Genomic DNA, 18,353 nt, shown 5'->3' on the forward strand with positions numbered 1-18,353 from the left:
TATCCCCGCTCAAGGGAAAGAAAAGAAAAAAAAGGAAAGAACACATTTTAAAAAGGCTCTCAAAGCCTTGAGAAGGTAACTGAAGGCCTCATGTCAGCCTGGCCACGAGCTACTTTTCCAGGCTTGGCTGTCAGGCACCAGTCATCTGGCCCTGCCTTCCCCTCTACATTTCCCGTGCTGCCCCGAGGCCGGCGGGCAGTACAGGGGGTAGGAGAATGCAGGAGCAGGGCCTCAGAGCTCGATGGCGCAGTGTGGGTCCTCTCTGCCATTTACTGGCTTTTGCCTTTGGGCAAGTTACTTGATCTCTCTGAGTCTTAGTTTCTTCATTTATACAGTGGGAATGATGATGGTACCTCTTGTCACTGGGGAATGACGATGCCCTTGTGAGGATGAAATAAGTTAATAAGTAGGGCATACTTAGAATAGGGTAAGGCACCCAGTGAGTACTGGGTAAGACTTTGCTGTTATTTGCATCGTCCTTGGGACTCATGCACTGGCCTCCGTGTATACTTTTGTTCCTCTGGCAGGACTTTCCCCTTCCCACATATGGTAAAGTCCCTCCTGGTTCAGCTCAAATGTCATCACTGAAGCCAGCTATGACACTTCAACCAAGGAAGCATTATAGGTCAGAGGTTTAGAGCTTGGGTGAGAGATCTGAGGTCAAACCCAGCCTCTGTTCTACATTAACACGTTTCTAAAATTCAGCTTTCTCATCAGTGACCCAGATGTATCACTAGGCCTTTCCTTTTGGGCACTGTCAATGGTAAATGAGCTGATGTGTGGGAAGCACGTAGAGGAGCTTTCCTCTCAGTGTGGGTTTCCTTGGCATTTCTTCCGGACGCATACACCCGATCGTCTGCCTTGTGTTATACGCACCCCCCCACCCCGTGCACGTCTAGATTACATCAGTTCTTTTTCCTTCCCTCCATTGCCTAATACATGTGCTATTTTCATGATTCACCGTCAGGAAAACATTTGGGAAATAAATAAATAATGAGAAAAAAGGAATTGGAGAGTGAATCGTGAACGTCTAGGGTCAGCCTAAAATCCATTACTGTACGAATATGTAATGATATTGGTAAACATTCGAAGAGTGCCTTTAAAAGTCTCATAGTTCAAAAATACCCTGAAATCTTTAGAAGGCAAAAAAGACTTTTAAGAACCTACTTTAATTTGTTTTCATCCCCTATTTCTTTTGTTGTCATGTGGTGAAGAAGGCTGATTCTCAGGGTCATTGCAAATTGATTTTGTGCTGTGCACTTAGAAGAACTGAAGCAGGTTCTTAGAGTTTTGTTCACTATTTTTGCTCTTAAGAATTTTCATTCTGATCATTGATTTAATTTTTTTCTTTCGGTAATAGCTTTTTGAACTACAACAACAACAAAAATTAGCGAATATATTAGCCCTGGGGATAATTGCTACGGGATTTTTTTGGTGTTATAAACTTTTTGAACAAATAATATAAATCATATGATTCTCAAAAATCAAATTTGTTGAGTGCAAGAAACGTTTCTTGCAAGAAATAAGTGCAAGAAATAAGTTTCTGACAGTTACAGTTTAAAATACCTTTAAAGGTCTTTGTATAATATGTTAACGAAATTTTCATGATCTTGTAGTAGTAGTCAAAACGTGGAAGGTAAAAAATAATGTGTATAAAATATTATATTTTATATTTTACCATTTTAGTATATGTATATCTTAAAGAGAGTGTTTTAGAAACTGATTTAAAAACTATTTCTCACTGTACTTGGAAAAAGGCTTTCAGCTTGCCTGTTCCAACAGTTTATAGCAAAATCCAACAATTGCCTTTGTAAATATCAGAACTGGTACCTAAACTCCAGAGGGACCTAATCTTTAGCAGCCCGAGTTGGTCACTGGGAGATTGATTTTATGAATTGGTATTCAAAATGTTTCTTGCTTTGATAAAATGTAACCTCTTCCTCCACCTGAATAGGGTTCTATAATCCACCATTTTCTCAGATTCTTCAGCTGTTTTTTCAGATAATATTCTGCTGGGAGGCTGTGTCCAGCCATCCTACAAAACAGTAATAAATGGACTGTTTGCCCTTTGCTGTGGTTTTAGTCAGCACCTTGGAGAGCAGAGGTTAAAGCATAAAAAAGAAAGTGAGAGAAAATAAAAAGAGAAATTTCACAAGGTGATAAAAAAATATTATTCCAGTTATAAGTGGGAGATGTATACAAATGCTCCATTGATGAAATGGCTTTTCTTACTGTGTGAAAATTAAGGAATTCCTGGACCCAAACCCCCTTTTAATACCCCCAAACAAGACTCCTGCCACGCAGGAAGTCAATTATCACCATAGCAACCAAAACAAATAATGAATATTGCCTTAGCAGACAAGGTGGATAAAAGATGCATCTAAAATTAATTTATGTCTTTGGATCAGACACTTGAGATGAGAGAACTGGTCCATAAAGTACCCAAGAGGAGCTATTAAAAAAGAAACAAAATAAGTCCCTTGTTGAGTTCCCAAGGGAGCTGTGGCTGAAGCATATAAATCCTTTTGGCTCTGCCTCTAAGGAGGAAGTTGTCAATATGTCCTCATTACATGGCCACTCTGATGATGGCCCCCTGTAAATCTCAGACCTGCCAAGTAATGTTTATTAAGAAGCAATTTCAAAAATGATCTCTTTATCCATCCTATCATTCATTTGAAGGTTTTATTATTATTGTATATCAATTCTGAGATACAGAGATGCCCCCCAAATTAAAATTCAGGAGATTTTGAATCTTTAAAAATCTTGTATTAAAAAAAATAGGAAGAAAGGGAAAAGAAAACACCCATGCAAACACAGAATCCTCAGGAGCAACTGTGGAGCTGTAAATTTTTCATTAAGTGTAGAAATTAAAAACACTAATTAAACCACTGTTTGGAAAATCACTCCAAATATTGAAAGAAACTTTTCAAAGGGGAAAAAGTGTCTCTGCTTTTTTGTGTCTGGAAATGTGGCTTTTGAAGTCGGGGAGACTCTGGCAGGGTGTCTGGATTGTGCGGAGTCCATTTATTAGGAAGATGGCAGGACACTAAGGCTGAGCAGGGGGCCGATCCTCACTGCCCCCTGCTAGGACAGAGCTCTCTCCCAAGACCGGAATCACATTTAGTGCTTAACCTGACTCAGTCTTTCTCTCAATAGTAGACCCCGTCCTGTCCCTCCCTACTTTCTCCAAGATCATTTCCTCTTTCACAGGCAACATGTAGTCAATTCCACAGCCCAGCTGTTTCTTTCTTCTCAGGATCTCTTGTCAATTTCCCTTCCTTTCCAGCCACCCATATTATTGCACAACTGGATGATGATAATAGCTCCCTAATTTACCTGGCCATCTTCTTCACCTCCTCACTCCGATCTTTCCTATACAACTCATTGTATTTATTTTTCCAGAAGATCATTTTATTTTTCACTCCTTTACTGAAAAGCAATGACTTCCTGTTGCCTGTAGAATGAAACTCAAATTCCTCTATGTGGCATTTACGGTTCCCCACAAGCTGACCTTAACCTGGGCTCTAACATATTTCCCTACCAATTGCTTCCACGAATCCATCATTCTAATCATTATCGTTTACCACAAATACCTTATACTTTCCCATGTGTCCTTACTTGTGCAATTCTTCTTACTTACTGGAATAGCGTCCCCGATGGGCATTTATTTCTCCCTCCCCAACACAAAGAGCCCCTCTTATGCATCTCTTAAAAGCCAACTCATATTTTACATCCCTGAACACACTTTCTAACCTCCCAGCCCTCAAGATCTCATTTTCCTTTGAACTCCAATAGTACTTAATACCTGTGGTGGGCAGAATAACCTACGAAAATGTCTAGGCCTTAATTCCTGCAGTCTGTGATGTCACATTACAGGGCAATAGGGACTCAGCAGGTGTAATTAAGTTAGAGACCATAAAATAGGGAGGGTATCTAGGATTCCCCAGGTGGCTTGAATCTAATCACATGAACCCATAAAAGCAGAGAATTTTCTCTGGCTGCAGTCAGTGAGATGAGGCAAAAGAGAAGGCAGGTGAGATGTGACAGACAGACGGGGAAGTTAGAGTCTAAGTGTGAGAATTTGACACATTGTTGCTGGCTTTGAGATGCAGAGGCCCCACTTGCAAGAACTGGAGCCAGGTCTCTAGGAGCTAAGGGTGATCCCTAGCTGACAATCAACAAGAGAATGGGACCCTAGTCCTTCAATTGCAAGGAACCGAATTCTGCCAACATAACCCAAGCTTCTGACCTATGGTACTGTGAGATCATAAATTCATGTTTTAAGTCACTAGGTAGCAATGTGTTATGACAGAGCTAGATAATTAGTACAATAGCCTTTCTGTGCATTTCACAAAACGAGCTTTAAGAGACTGAGATTTAGAATTTGACTGCTTGGGCCTGAAGTGTGCTTCGGTACCCACAAAGCTTAGGCAAATTATTTAACATTTTATGTACTGTAGTTTTATCATTTCGACTAAGAATACCTGTTATCACTCATGATAATGTATAGAATTATAATTAATATTAAGTTAGTTGTTACGTAGAAACATGCCTGGCACATACTAGCATTCAATAATGCTTTGCCTTGAGACCATTTCTATTTATAATATATTTCCACAACTAGATTCTAAGCTCCTGAGATATGGAAAGTGATGGGTTAAATATGATCACAAAACTCTTCATAGCTCTTCCCATGAAAAGACAAAGGCTCCTTTTCTTCAACACGTATTTGGGCTGGCTTTTGACTTTGGTTGTAGAAAAGAATGTGGTCGACTTGATACTGTGGGCATCTCAAGGGACTGGCATGTTTTACTCTTGCTCCTTTGGATGCTTTTGCCATCATGTGAAGAAGTCCAACATAGAAGACCAAGTGGAGAGAGGTCTGGCCATCTCTGTCACTTCAGACATCGTTACTGGGGCCCAGACCATCAGAGCACCCTGCACAAGCCAAGCCACCAGCTTACTGTCCCTACAGAGTCTGGCAGAAGAATTATCCATTTTGCCACCCCGCAAAATCTTGAAATATAATTGTTGTTTTAACCTGCTCTGTTCCATTTTTGTTTTGTTTTGGCAGCAAATAGATAGCTAATACCAGAAGTTATTTTAAGTTGCTTTGCATTTTCTTCAGTAGTCTCCTAAAAACTTAGCCCAGAGCCTTGTACGTATTTGCCAACTAATTTCATAATTCAGCCAAAATAGATTTATTCTTAAACTGTGTAGTTGAGATAAGGCAAAGATGAAAGGTGTCACTGGCTATGATAACTAGATAAATGTGTAAGTAATACATCTTTGACTCGTTATGCTGATTTTGTGCTAGTCATACAGCTTCTACGGGCCTTCGTTAGCTTATCTGTACATGGGGAGGCTTGTATCAGGGCAGCTCTACAGCCTTTCCCAAACCCCACATTCTACCAGGGAACTCTCTGTTTGTAGACCCAGAAAGGACAGGTGGAGCCATGGGGGCAGGAAATGCTGAGTTCATTTCAAGTTTAAAGCACTTGTCAGAGAGACTACTGCCTTTGTGGTTAGAAGCCAAGACCCAGCTGTCACTGGTTTATGTGATTCTGTCTCATGATATGTTTTGTCATTTGTTGGGGAGGAAAAAAATTTGGTGATCTTTGCCTGGCTTCCTCTGTCCATATCGTAAAGTACATCACAATTGGCAGGTGGCTGGCAGCCTCAGCGGGGAGAAGAGAACATGGAATCGTTTTAAGAATAAATGGGCCTGTTATACCTTGCCTAAAGGCAGTTTCTTTCACATTTGTGTTGCAATAAACATGTGTTGTAGCAGTGCTGGGAGATGCTGGAGCTGACTCTGTTTGGTCAGGAAGAAGAAGTAAGGAGATAATTTTCTTAATCTACAGTAATCTAAATATTGTCTTATTCCTCTAGGGAGGTAGTTGATGAATACAAATTATTTTTTTGTTATATGATTACTCCTCTCTCCTAATAAATGCTTGCTGTTGATCACAATAGAATGAAAATTATCTCTCTCTCTGGACGCAGCTCCCACTAGTGGAGACTCAGTATTTGCTGGGTTACAAGGGTGTTCCATCCACTCTAAGGTCTGAGTATATACAAAGCTGCTGCCTCTGGCCTTCTGCCCTCTGCTCCAGACGCTCTTACTGTGGCTGGTTCCTCTGGTCTCCATTCCATAGCCATGAACATGGACCTTCATTCCTCCTCTTCATCATTCCCATCCCATCTCCTGACTCTAGTCCACTGACCTGCAGTCAGAGCGACTGACCTTCCACCTTTGAGCATAGTCACTGTTCCTGGAACTTATACCTTATCCCTGGACGAGGAAGAAAAAGATAAAACATCTCTAAAAATTTATGTGGCAATAGAGAAAAGTAAACTGCTGCCTTTCTTAAAAGTTCTCCATTTCTCTAGCCTCTCAAGCAGGTGGAATAGATCTCCATAAATCAATGAGATGGAAATAATTTCATTGTCATTCAAGAAACCCAGCAACTTCCAGTATCTTTCATTACGAATCATAGTACAGACAGTCATGTGTCACATACTTGCACATTATATATGTATGAGGTATATAACTTCAGTGTACTTCCCATGGCAGTCTACAAGTAATTATCAAAAAGCTTTAGATTAAAAAAATCAGCAGGATAAAAACAAATGGTCACTGGGCCATATGCAAAATGTTATATATATTAAAGACTATATAATATTTAAAAAAAATTTTTGATAACTCTCTCTCCAAAGCAGTATAAATGGAGGTATACTGAGGAAGTTGCCATATTCACCAAACTTTAAAGACACAAAACCTAGAGATAAAAATAAGTCCTTCTGCTTTCAGTACAGGGACCAGAATTACTCTTCCTTCTTAAAAATCTAGAAAACTAGACAAAACATATGAAAAATGATGTTCAGCCGTCGGACCATGGGTAGAACCTGACAGTGATTCCTGAGAGAAGGAAATCAAATGAGGTGTTTTCTATAATCGCCCAGTTTATTGACTAAAAAGAATTTTCAAGGGACAGAGCAGGGAGGGTAAATCGAGTCAGAACCAGCAGTTCCCACTGACTTCAGGACCTAGAGTTCAGAACCCAGGAAGGACAAGGTTGGGTCCAGCCAGAACTGGGGTAAGAAAGCAAGCCACTCGCTTTAAGCAAAATATTTAGAGAAATGCCAAAAAACTGAATAATCAAGATAAATAATATTTTAATCTATTTTAAAAAACAACATTAGTGTTCAAAGTCACGATTGACAAAATACAGCATCAAACTTTTAAATAAAGACAGAGTCTGACTTTCAACTTGCATGATTTGGCTTACCCTCATCCTGGCCTCTGTCAGAGATTTTTAATTTTGATGAAGTCCAACTTGTTAAAAGATTTTTGTTTACGTTTCATGCTTTTTGTGTGCTGTTTAGGAAATCTTTGCTCATATCAAAGATTTTCTATATTTTCTTCTAGGCAGTTTTTTTTTTCACTTTTACATTTAGGTATGATTGACATCAAATTATTTTTTGTTTATGGAGTGAAACTGGGGTTGAGATTCTTTTTCTGTCAGCACCATTTGATGAAATGAATATGTTTTACTCTTAGACTACATTGGGACTCTGTCAAAAATCAGTTGGCCACTCTGTCAAAAATCATTTGGCCACGTACATGTGTGTGAGTTTTTTGAATTATATTTCCATGATCTGTTTGGCTATCATTACACTAGTATCACATTGTCTTGACTGCTGTAACTTTTAGTAAGTCTCAAAATCAAATGTTGTAACTATCATTTTGGCTATTCTAGGTCCTTTCTTTTGTGTATCAGCTCTAGAATGAGCTTATTAATTTCTACTGCTGTGATTTTTGACTAGGATTGTTTGCACCTATATAGGTCAAAGTTAGAGAAAATAGACATCTTAATATCAAACCTTCTAGTTTACAAATTTATAATATTATATAGTTCTCTTCAGTCAGTCTTTAATTTCTCGTACGTATTTGCCAACTAATTTCATAATTCAGCCAAAATAGATTTATTCTTAAACTGTGTAGTTGAGATAAGGCAAAGATGAAAGGTGTCACTGGCTATGATAACTAGATAAATGTGTAAGTAATACATCTTTGACTCGTTATGCTGATTTTGTGCTAGTCATACAGCTTCTACGGGCCTTCGTTAGCTCATCTGTACATGGGGAGGCTTGTATCAGGGCAGCTCTACAGCCTTTCCCAAACCCCACATTCTACCAGGGAACTCTCTGTTTGTAGACCCGAGAAGATCGTTGTTGCCAAGGGGGCAGGAAATGCTGAGTTCATTTCAAGTTTAAAGCACTTGTCAGAGAGACTACTGCCTTTGTGGTTAGAAGCCAAGACCCAGCTGTCACTGGTTTATGTGATTCTGTCTCATGATATGTTTTGTCATTTGTTGGGGAGGAAAAAAATTTGGTGATCTTTGCCTGGCTTCCTCTGTCCATATCGTAAAGTACATCACAATTGGCAGGTGGCTGGCAGCCTCAGCGGGGAGAAGAGAACATGGAATCGTTTTAAGAATAAATGGGCCTGTTATACCTTGCCTAAAGGCAGTTTCTTTCACATTTGTGTTGCAATAAACATGTGTTGTAGCAGTGCTGGGAGATGCTGGAGCTGACTCTCTGTTTGGTCAGGAAGAAGAAGTAAGGAGATAATTTTCTTAATCTACAGTAATCTAAATATTGTCTTATTCCTCTAGGGAGGTAGTTGATGAATACAAATTATTTTTTTGTTATATGATTACTCCTCTCTCCTAATAAATGCTTGCTGTTGATCACAATAGAATGAAAATTATCTCTCTCTCTGGACGCAGCTCCCACTAGTGGAGACTCAGTATTTGCTGGGTTACAAGGGTGTTCCATCCACTCTAAGGTCTGAGTATATACAAAGCTGCTGCCTCTGGCCTTCTGCCCTCTGCTCCAGACGCTCTTACTGTGGCTGGTTCCTCTGGTCTCCATTCCATAGCCATGAACATGGACCTTCATTCCTCCTCTTCATCATTCCCATCCCATCTCCTGACTCTAGTCCACTGACCTGCAGTCAGAGCGACTGACCTTCCACCTTTGAGCATAGTCACTGTTCCTGGAACTTATACCTTATCCCTGGACGAGGAAGAAAAAGATAAAACATCTCTAAAAATTTATGTGGCAATAGAGAAAAGTAAACTGCTGCCTTTCTTAAAAGTTCTCCATTTCTCTAGCCTCTCAAGCAGGTGGAATAGATCTCCATAAATCAATGAGATGGAAATAATTTCATTGTCATTCAAGAAACCCAGCAACTTCCAGTATCTTTCATTACGAATCATAGTACAGACAGTCATGTGTCACATACTTGCACATTATATATGTATGAGGTATATAACTTCAGTGTACTTCCCATGGCAGTCTACAAGTAATTATCAAAAAGCTTTAGATTAAAAAAATCAGCAGGATAAAAACAAATGGTCACTGGGCCATATGCAAAATGTTATATATATTAAAGACTATATAATATTTAAAAAAAATTTTTGATAACTCTCTCTCCAAAGCAGTATAAATGGAGGTATACTGAGGAAGTTGCCATATTCACCAAACTTTAAAGACACAAAACCTAGAGATAAAAATAAGTCCTTCTGCTTTCAGTACAGGGACCAGAATTACTCTTCCTTCTTAAAAATCTAGAAAACTAGACAAAACATATGAAAAATGATGTTCAGCCGTCGGACCATGGGTAGAACCTGACAGTGATTCCTGAGAGAAGGAAATCAAATGAGGTGTTTTCTATAATCGCCCAGTTTATAGACTAAAAAGAATTTTCAAGGGAAAGAGCAGGGAGGGTAAATCGAGTCAGAACCAGCAGTTCCCACTGACTTCAGGACCTAGAGTTCAGAACCCAGGAAGGACAAGGTTGGGTCCAGCCAGAACTGGGGTAAGAAAGCAAGCCACTCGCTTTAAGCAAAATATTTAGAGAAATGCCAAAAAACTGAATAATCAAGATAAATAATATTTTAATCTATTTTAAAAAACAACATTAGTGTTCAAAGTCACGATTGACAAAATACAGCATCAAACTTTTAAATAAAGACAGAGTCTGACTTTCAACTTGCATGATTTGGCTTACCCTCATCCTGGCCTCTGTCAGAGATTTTTAATTTTGATGAAGTCCAACTTGTTAAAAGATTTTTGTTTACGTTTCATGCTTTTTGTGTGCTGTTTAGGAAATCTTTGCTCATATCAAAGATTTTCTATATTTTCTTCTAGGCAGTTTTTTTTTTTCACTTTTACATTTAGGTATGATTGACATCAAATTATTTTTTGTTTATGGAGTGAAACTGGGGTTGAGATTCTTTTTCTGTCAGCACCATTTGATGAAATGAATATGTTTTACTCTTAGACTACATTGGGACTCTGTCAAAAATCAGTTGGCCACTCTGTCAAAAATCATTTGGCCACGTACATGTGTGTGAGTTTTTTGAATTATATTTCCATGATCTGTTTGGCTATCATTACACTAGTATCACATTGTCTTGACTGCTGTAACTTTTAGTAAGTCTCAAAATCAAATGTTGTAACTATCATTTTGGCTATTCTAGGTCCTTTCTTTTGTGTATCAGCTCTAGAATGAGCTTATTAGTTTCTACTGCTGTGATTTTTGACTAGGATTGTTTGCACCTATATAGGTCAAAGTCAGAGAAAATAGACATCTTAATATCAAACCTTCTAGTTTACAAATTTATAATATTATATAGTTCTCTTCAGTCAGTCTTTAATTTCTCTTGTTAAGGCTTTGCCGTTTTTATTATGCAGAGACTTTTTAAATTAAATTTATTCATTAATTTTGTTTCATTTTCTACCTTTTTTGCTAGTATATAAAATATAATTTATTTTTTATATAAAAGTTTTATCCCATGATCTAGCTAAATTCACTTATCAATTCCAGATTTTTTTGTAGATTCCTTAGAATATCCATGTAGAGAAAATCATAGGGTCTGAAAATAGAGACAATTTCAATTCTTCATTTTTTATTTCAAATCTTTATGTTCTTCTTCCCTCCCTCTCTTCTCCCTTTCTTTTTCTTTCTTTCCTTCCCCACATCCTTCCTTCCTTCCTTCCTTCCTTCCTTCCTTCCTTCCTTCCTTCCTTCCTTCCTTCCTTCCTTCCTTCCTTCCTTCCTTCCTTCCTTCCTTCCTTCCTTCCTTCCTTCCTTCCTTTTCTTTCTTCTATTTGTATCTATCATCTACGTAGCTATCATCTCCCAATTGTAATACTTTTTTTCAATATTTTCTTTTCTACTTTTCAGATTGGGCGATTTCTCTTCATATAGCTTCAGGTTCACTAAATCTTTCTTCATCTCTAGTATGCCGTTAGCCCTGTTTTCTCACTTCGCTTGTTTTACTTTGTCATGCAGTTTACATTTTGTTTAGTTTTTATTTCTCTGCTGAGATTTCCTATCTATTCATTTATTAAGACCAACCATACTTTCCTTTACATTTCTGGACATATTTTTCTTTAGCTCCTTGAAAATATTTATAATAATTGCTTTAAAGTCTTTGTTTGCTAAATCTTACATATAGGTCATCTTGGAAATTCTTCTGATAACTTTTTTACTTAACGTGATTCGCATTTCTTTTTATTTCTTAATGGATTTTATTATATACTCGTCATTTTGATAGTATTTTGTAGAGATGCAAGAATTTTTATTTTGTTTTCATAGGCAGTTCGATTATCGGTTGATCGCCTTGCATTGTGTCACCTTAGCCCTAGTTATATGTTTTGTTAGGCTAGAGGTTTTCCAACCTCTAACTTGGTGGGGCTCAACTTCTGAACCCTGTCTTCATGCCAATCTTGCCAGGGCTCGCTATTATGTTTTGTTTGGGTGAGTATGGAATAGGGCATGGTCTTTATGTCTAAGGAGCAGCTTTTCACTGTCTCTGGAGGATATCCAAGGTGTTGATGACATTTTAACAAGCACTGTGTGTATCTCTTTTCCATGTTGAATCCTGCAGCGCTCACTGTCTGTTAAGCCTTGTAGGGTCTCAGTCTGACCATGCACAGCAGTCTTTGGCCAAGGACTCATGAGGAAGCCCATGTCAAAATTTTGGAGTCCTCTCTTTATGCAGCTTCCACCTCTGGGTTCCTGGCCCTGTATATTTCAGCTGCTTCAGCTGCCTCAACTCTGGTCTCTGCCTCCTCAGCTCAGATGAACTGCCACAATTTGCTTGGATTCCAGCTCACTGCGCTGTAGCTAGGAATTTGTCCCCAGTTACACAGCTAGACAATCATAAGATTCTTATTGTGAGTTCCTTTGCTCATGGATCTTAGCCTCACATTGCTTGTGATCCAATGCCTGAACACATTGGATACTGAATTGTCTCATATATTTGGTCCACTCTCATGCTTGTTTATGATGGGGGTACTATGTTGGTACTAGTTACTCCACTATTGTCAGGATCATTATAATCTTTATATTGTAATAAAAAGCTCTTTTATATTTATTTGACATAGTATTTTTAAACCATACATCACTTTTGTGAATACATAAAGAACAAAAATATAGGTGAAATAAATTAGATATGTTATGCCTAAAACTTCAAATCCTTTTAAATTATTTCGACTCGAGATGTCAGTGCTCATATCATTCCATACAATAGTGTTCTCTGTGCCATTGAAATCACTGGCGAAGTAGCAGTCCTCAAATGACTCATCTATTGATTCTGTGATTTTCTTCCACATGGCCGTCACTTATGGATTTTGATGTAGGTACTTTTAAGGAGTGTAAATGTGCAGGCAGCATTATAACTTTCACCTGGTCCACTGTAATTATAAGATGTCATAGACAGTACAAAGCCATCCAGACTTGAAAGATATTGAAACGTGAGAAAATGTTCATACAGGCGAACCTCAGAGAGATTGTGGATGCAGTTCCAGACCACTGCAATAAACCGAGTTGTAATGTTTTTTGGAGGGTCTTGCCTTCAATTTGTAAAAATCACATCTGTGACGTGTGACAAGGGAAGCACAGAAATTGATGTGTGCCTGTATTTGACTTTTAAACTATATATGTCTTAATTGTGAGAAAAATAGCAACCAATTATTAAAAAATATAATGTTTTTATATCTTGGGGGTGATATTTAGCATGACTCTCAAGTCGATCACCAGTCTTTACTGTTGTAACAAATACTGGGATATAATTAAATCAACTAGTAATTTTTATTAATGCAGCTAAATCGACAGTAAAAGTTAATTTTGAATGTCAATGTGGAAAAATGTGTAGAAGAAAGAGTAACATCTATCTTCAAGTATCTATCTTCTGACAAGAAGTCAGGAGAAATGAGTTCTAAACTTGTATATTAATAGCAAACGTGTTGATGCTGTTCTATGAGCTTTCAGTAGAAGCTTCCTTAACCACCTGGATTGAAAAAGATTAGCTTTCCTTTTTTCCATCTGTAAAGCACACTGACATAAGACACACCTCCAGACACAAACCACGCCCCATTTCTCCTCTAAGCCAAGAGATGCATGTTATCAAGAGTCGGAGGAGTTTGAACCTAACTCTGATTATACCAGTTGCACTTGTTAAAATAATTACATGTTTTTATTAAATATAACACGATTTAATGAAATAAGAATCCCAACAGGAAAAAAAAATTATGTTTATAAAACTAACTTGAATGAGTTGGAAAGATTTGTCAATATGATGTATTTTTTCAAATGTCGTTGATTAGGTACAGGTAAGACAAATGCAACAAATTTGGAATCTGTAAAAATCTAACAGAGTTCTGTGCATAGATTGTTTCATAGTTTCTTTATGATTTTTGTTTCGCTTTAAAGGAATAGAATCTTTATAGATGACCAGAAACCCAACTGGATGGCCCATACTCGAAGAAAAGACCTTGGCCCAATATGAATGATAGGTAAATGAATATATATATATATATATATATATATATATTAGGTTAAAAATAAATAATTTAGTGTTTGTATTTTTTAATGATTCATTGCTTCCACTAAAATTTTGCTATATTTGTCTTTAATACATTGGATGAGAGAGCTTCCACTCTCTTATTATGTCTATTTTACAGACAAAAATATCAAAACCAAAACCAAGAAAGATCAAGAAACACGTTATGATCACATAGCCACCAAGTGGTGGATGAAGCTGGAGGTCTCTACCAACAGCAGGTGAGGAAAAATACCTTCAATCTTTATTTGAATTATCACAATCTCATATTGATAATAGCATGGATAAACTGGGACAACCCTACTAAGAGATTTTCTTTAATGGTACTACACATATTCCAAGTTTCAAGTCTTCTCCTAAAAGCTCAAAAATCAAGACAGTGATGGGGTAAATGACCTGGAATCTTACCAGTGGTAAGTTCGAGATACAAATCTCTGAGGCAGAAAAAAATGACTCCTGTCCAGAATGGCTAGCGTTAATCTTTGGCCTGTCCCGAGGATTTTTCACATACTAAAACTGGCTTTAAAATTTCCCTTGTCAGATGTTCTATAATTAATGCCATTCAAGTTTTTGATACCTAAATTCAAATATCCTTTTAATATGATGGTCACACTCTGTTGTTTTTATGGCCTTATTCATCTTTCTTGGCCTTGAATAATGGACAGCCTTTGGTGGATATCTAAGAAATGAGTCTGACAGCGCAGTGCTTGTTCTGGAATCTTCCAAAAATCTCTCTGTGTTGGTCAGTCTGTATTAGGCATTATCATTCACTTTAACCATAACTAAAACAAATCTGCCATTATCTCAGAATATTTGGTTAACTTCTCAAAAGAGCTGGCATTGTCGGTCCCTGTTGGGCAGACTGGATTTTTCTGTAAAACTGTGTATGTTTAGAATCCTAAGTGTCCTTATCAGCAGAACTGAACTAAAAATGTATATAAAATAAATGACGTTGATTAGTGTACAATATTGTTAAAAATTTATATAACACTACAGAATAAAACAGATATCACCAGGTAAGTACAATTTTGCAATATATGAAAAAATTCTGTTTTCATGTAATTTATCATTTGATTTAGGTCAGAGAATTTTCTAATTAATTCCCAATCAATTTTTGGCAAAGTTTGTTGCTTCTACTTCCAGAAGATAAAGTGCATAGCAAGAATAAGCTATTTCTGAAATTTTCCATGTTCGTGTGCCTTATTACTTTAGCTCTGTGTTTATCTCTAGGTGTTCATGTACAATGATCTAAATAGAATTTTTAAGATGAATATTAGTTTTTCACAACATATCAACATCTGTTCCCAATAGAGGTAATAGGGTCATAGTCAACAGAATAAAAACAGCTTACAGAAACATTCATGTTGAGAAAGAACCTTCTGGGAAAATTGAAAGATGGATCTTTTTTTGCGTGTGTTTCCTAGGTGAGTGCCTTGCATTTGAGGCTGGAAGGCTTTGCAACAAGAAGACAAACAACATAGATTACGGCTGATACAAAGACGAATCTCAGGCACAATCGAACATTGGCCACCCACAGAACTTTGTTTATTTTTAAAATGGGTTGTTCAGATAAGACATACCTTATATAGAAAAATCCAGTAAATGAAAAGACAGGGGATGAGGATGACTGTTCTCAGATAAGTCTGAAAAACTTATTAAACATTGTTTTATCTTAAACATTTCACAAGGAGAGCATGAGCGTAACATAGACTTAATATTAAGGTGAGGACTGAGGAAACTAAAAAGGTGTTATCTCAGAATATTTATCTTTGCATGAATTCTTTAGTTATTTTCTTTAAGACTTTGTTTTGATTCCTGTGAGAGAATTTTAGCTTTGAGGAACAAAGGATAAGTTGCTAACAAAGAGAACAGAAGTAATTGTATACCTTCTTGACTTTTTGTATTTATTAAGCTGGTTTAATTCTATTGCAAGATGCTTATGTGTCAAATGGCATATTTTCAATATAAAACCTAACCAAGGGTGAGGCAATGTGTTCTGGGATGCTCTGGTCTTGGAGACATTGTTTTCTCACCTTTCTGAGAGAAACGCCGTAGGAATATTTGCTGCCTCCTTTTCCCCAGAATGCTTCACTTTCTGACAGAGACCACAAACTGTGCTTGAGGACCTTATAAGTATTTGCCCACATCCTGGTGAGCTGCCCTTGTTACAGCTGCTCCAACAGTGTGACCGGCTCATTTTCCTCATTATGTGAAAGAAAATATGTTTAGTCTATACTCCTTGAAGCATGCGTAGCCTCCGGAAATATTTTTGAATAAGTACCGTTTTCACTAAAGTGACATTTCTCCTTGTAGCTCTTTGTCATTCTAGGGGATTGATATCCTAGAGAATTGGCTTTGAGGCCCTTCTGTGCCAATCATGCAAACAATGCCCGCATTTAGGTGATCCTAACAGGAATAACTACTTTTTTTTTCTCAAGGAAAGTTTCTAAGCCACTATTTAAGATCTGCCAACCTAGACACTACTGAAAATTGCTCCTCCTGCTTCAACAGATACAAGTCTGTGGAAAATAAATCCACCTTTCTCTGCCTTCAGCCATTCCTGTCTACATCTATCCTAAATGAAAATAATCTGTGGATTCTGAGACAGTACTTCCTGAGCTATTTACCTCTCTGTTCCCTTCATGGACCCACATCAGAAATCCCTTCCTGAAGCTGGAGTTGTTCTTAACCAGAAACCTCAGATAAGAACTCTACAGAGAGAAATGTGTATTTTTGGAGATGGAAAGAATAACACCTTTACAGAATTTCTTACAATAAAGTGTTAGTTGGAAATTTCAGTGTTTACCTAGGTCCTAGGAGAAGTATATGGACAAAAGGAGGCCCTAAATAGTTGAATTCTTCTAGAACCTAAACTGTTCTTAGGGTTTTATCAAATGGTTGAATCCCGTAATGCTAAGAATACTTTTTGAACATGGGCAAAATCCTGTGAGATGCCACTTAGTTCATTGCAGTAGTAATTTAAAAACGGCTCCCTGCTGACTTGACAGATTTTATGCCATTTTCGAAAGTGCCAAGTTTATACTCAGACACAGGAAAAATCTGGAATGTTATCTGCATGTACCTCAATCAGTACTTCCTCTCAAAGAGACTATAACTACCAATGCCTTTCAAAACCAGGCCTTCTAAAGATGCCAGAGTCACCTCACCAAGCTCTCCGGCTCAGGGGTCTCAGTTTGCCTTGTGACCGTTGTGCCTTTGCTCTGTGTTTTGTAAAGGTTTCGCCTCCACTATGCTATCTCAATGGAGAGGGTCAGTGCCACCGCCCTCACTAACATTTAATGAGGATAAAGGAGAAAAAGTCTCAGTTCTGGTCAGAGGTTTCAGGATTCAGAGACCTTAACACCAGGCTCAAGGCCTGAAATCTGGTCTGAATATGACAAGTCGAGTCCAATCCCCTTGCCTACCAAGGCACTGTTATTCAAAAAGCCTTTTAAAGAACAAATTGGTATAACATGGAAGAGGAAAACATCAAGTTAAAGGAGAAAGTACAGAGAAGGTAACTGTTGCATTGTCGAGATTGTTGGCATGAGTTTTAAATAACTTAAAGGTTATGAGTTCTTTTTTTTTTTAGGCGAGGCAACCCTTGGTTGACCTCACAGATTGCAATGAGCTTGTCAGTTTACAATCCCTTCTTTTTTTGTTTTTAACGCCTACAGCACCTGGTCTTCCTAGGTAGTCTCCCATCCAAGTACTCATCAGGCCCGACCCTGCTTAGCTTCTGAAGTCAAACGAGATCAGGCTTGTTCAGGGTGGCATGGCCGTAGACCAGGTTGCATGTTCTAAGCCTACCTTCAAAGCTTTCTGACTTCTTAAGATTTTGTTTCCTCCTTTATTGTTACACCCTCCTTATGAGATTATGGTGAGAAATAATATGAATACGTTTAAAGTTATTTTTGGGGGGTGGGACAAAAACGTTGCCACTTAAATGTGAAATAAGAGTTTCTGCTTTCATACTTTATTTTTCTCCATTTAGGGTGTTGAATCAGATGGAGACTCAAACTGTCAACCCATTAAAGATCTTACAGAGTCCCATGCAGCCTGCATTACAACTAGTGTTTCTGAAGCGACCGCTCAGCAGATACCCAGGAGAACGACCCGTGCTTTAAAGTCCGTAACCCCTGGCTAGCGACCAAGCATTATTTTAAAAAGTCTCTAAAAGAAATATCAATTATAGCAGGTATTTTATCCCCTTGCATTGTGTGTTCATCGCAGACCTTTAGATGGGTAAGTTTCCAGAGAGAATGAGTTACACTTTTGCTGGGCAGGAATGTGGGCAGGAATAGAGTATTCCCAGAGTCAATGAATTCAGCCCCAAAGTATCGATGATGCATCATGGACTCCTCATATGCCCTCTCTCCAGCTCTCGTTGCCTAATTATACACAATAAATGTGTTTCAGAGAGTTGACTTT

The 18,353-nt window shown here is 37.9% G+C and overlaps 1 pseudogene; it reads right to left on the minus strand.

The window, feature by feature from the left end:
- Positions 1 to 17,590: 17,590 nt before the first annotated feature.
- On the minus strand, positions 17,591 to 17,709 carry LOC111733247 (annotated as a pseudogene).
- Positions 17,710 to 18,353: the final 644 nt, after the last annotated feature.

Source organism: Pteropus vampyrus, unplaced genomic scaffold, assembly GCF_000151845.1.
Source record: "Pteropus vampyrus isolate Shadow unplaced genomic scaffold, Pvam_2.0 Scaffold13, whole genome shotgun sequence".
Classification (NCBI taxonomy): domain Eukaryota; kingdom Metazoa; phylum Chordata; class Mammalia; order Chiroptera; family Pteropodidae; genus Pteropus; species Pteropus vampyrus.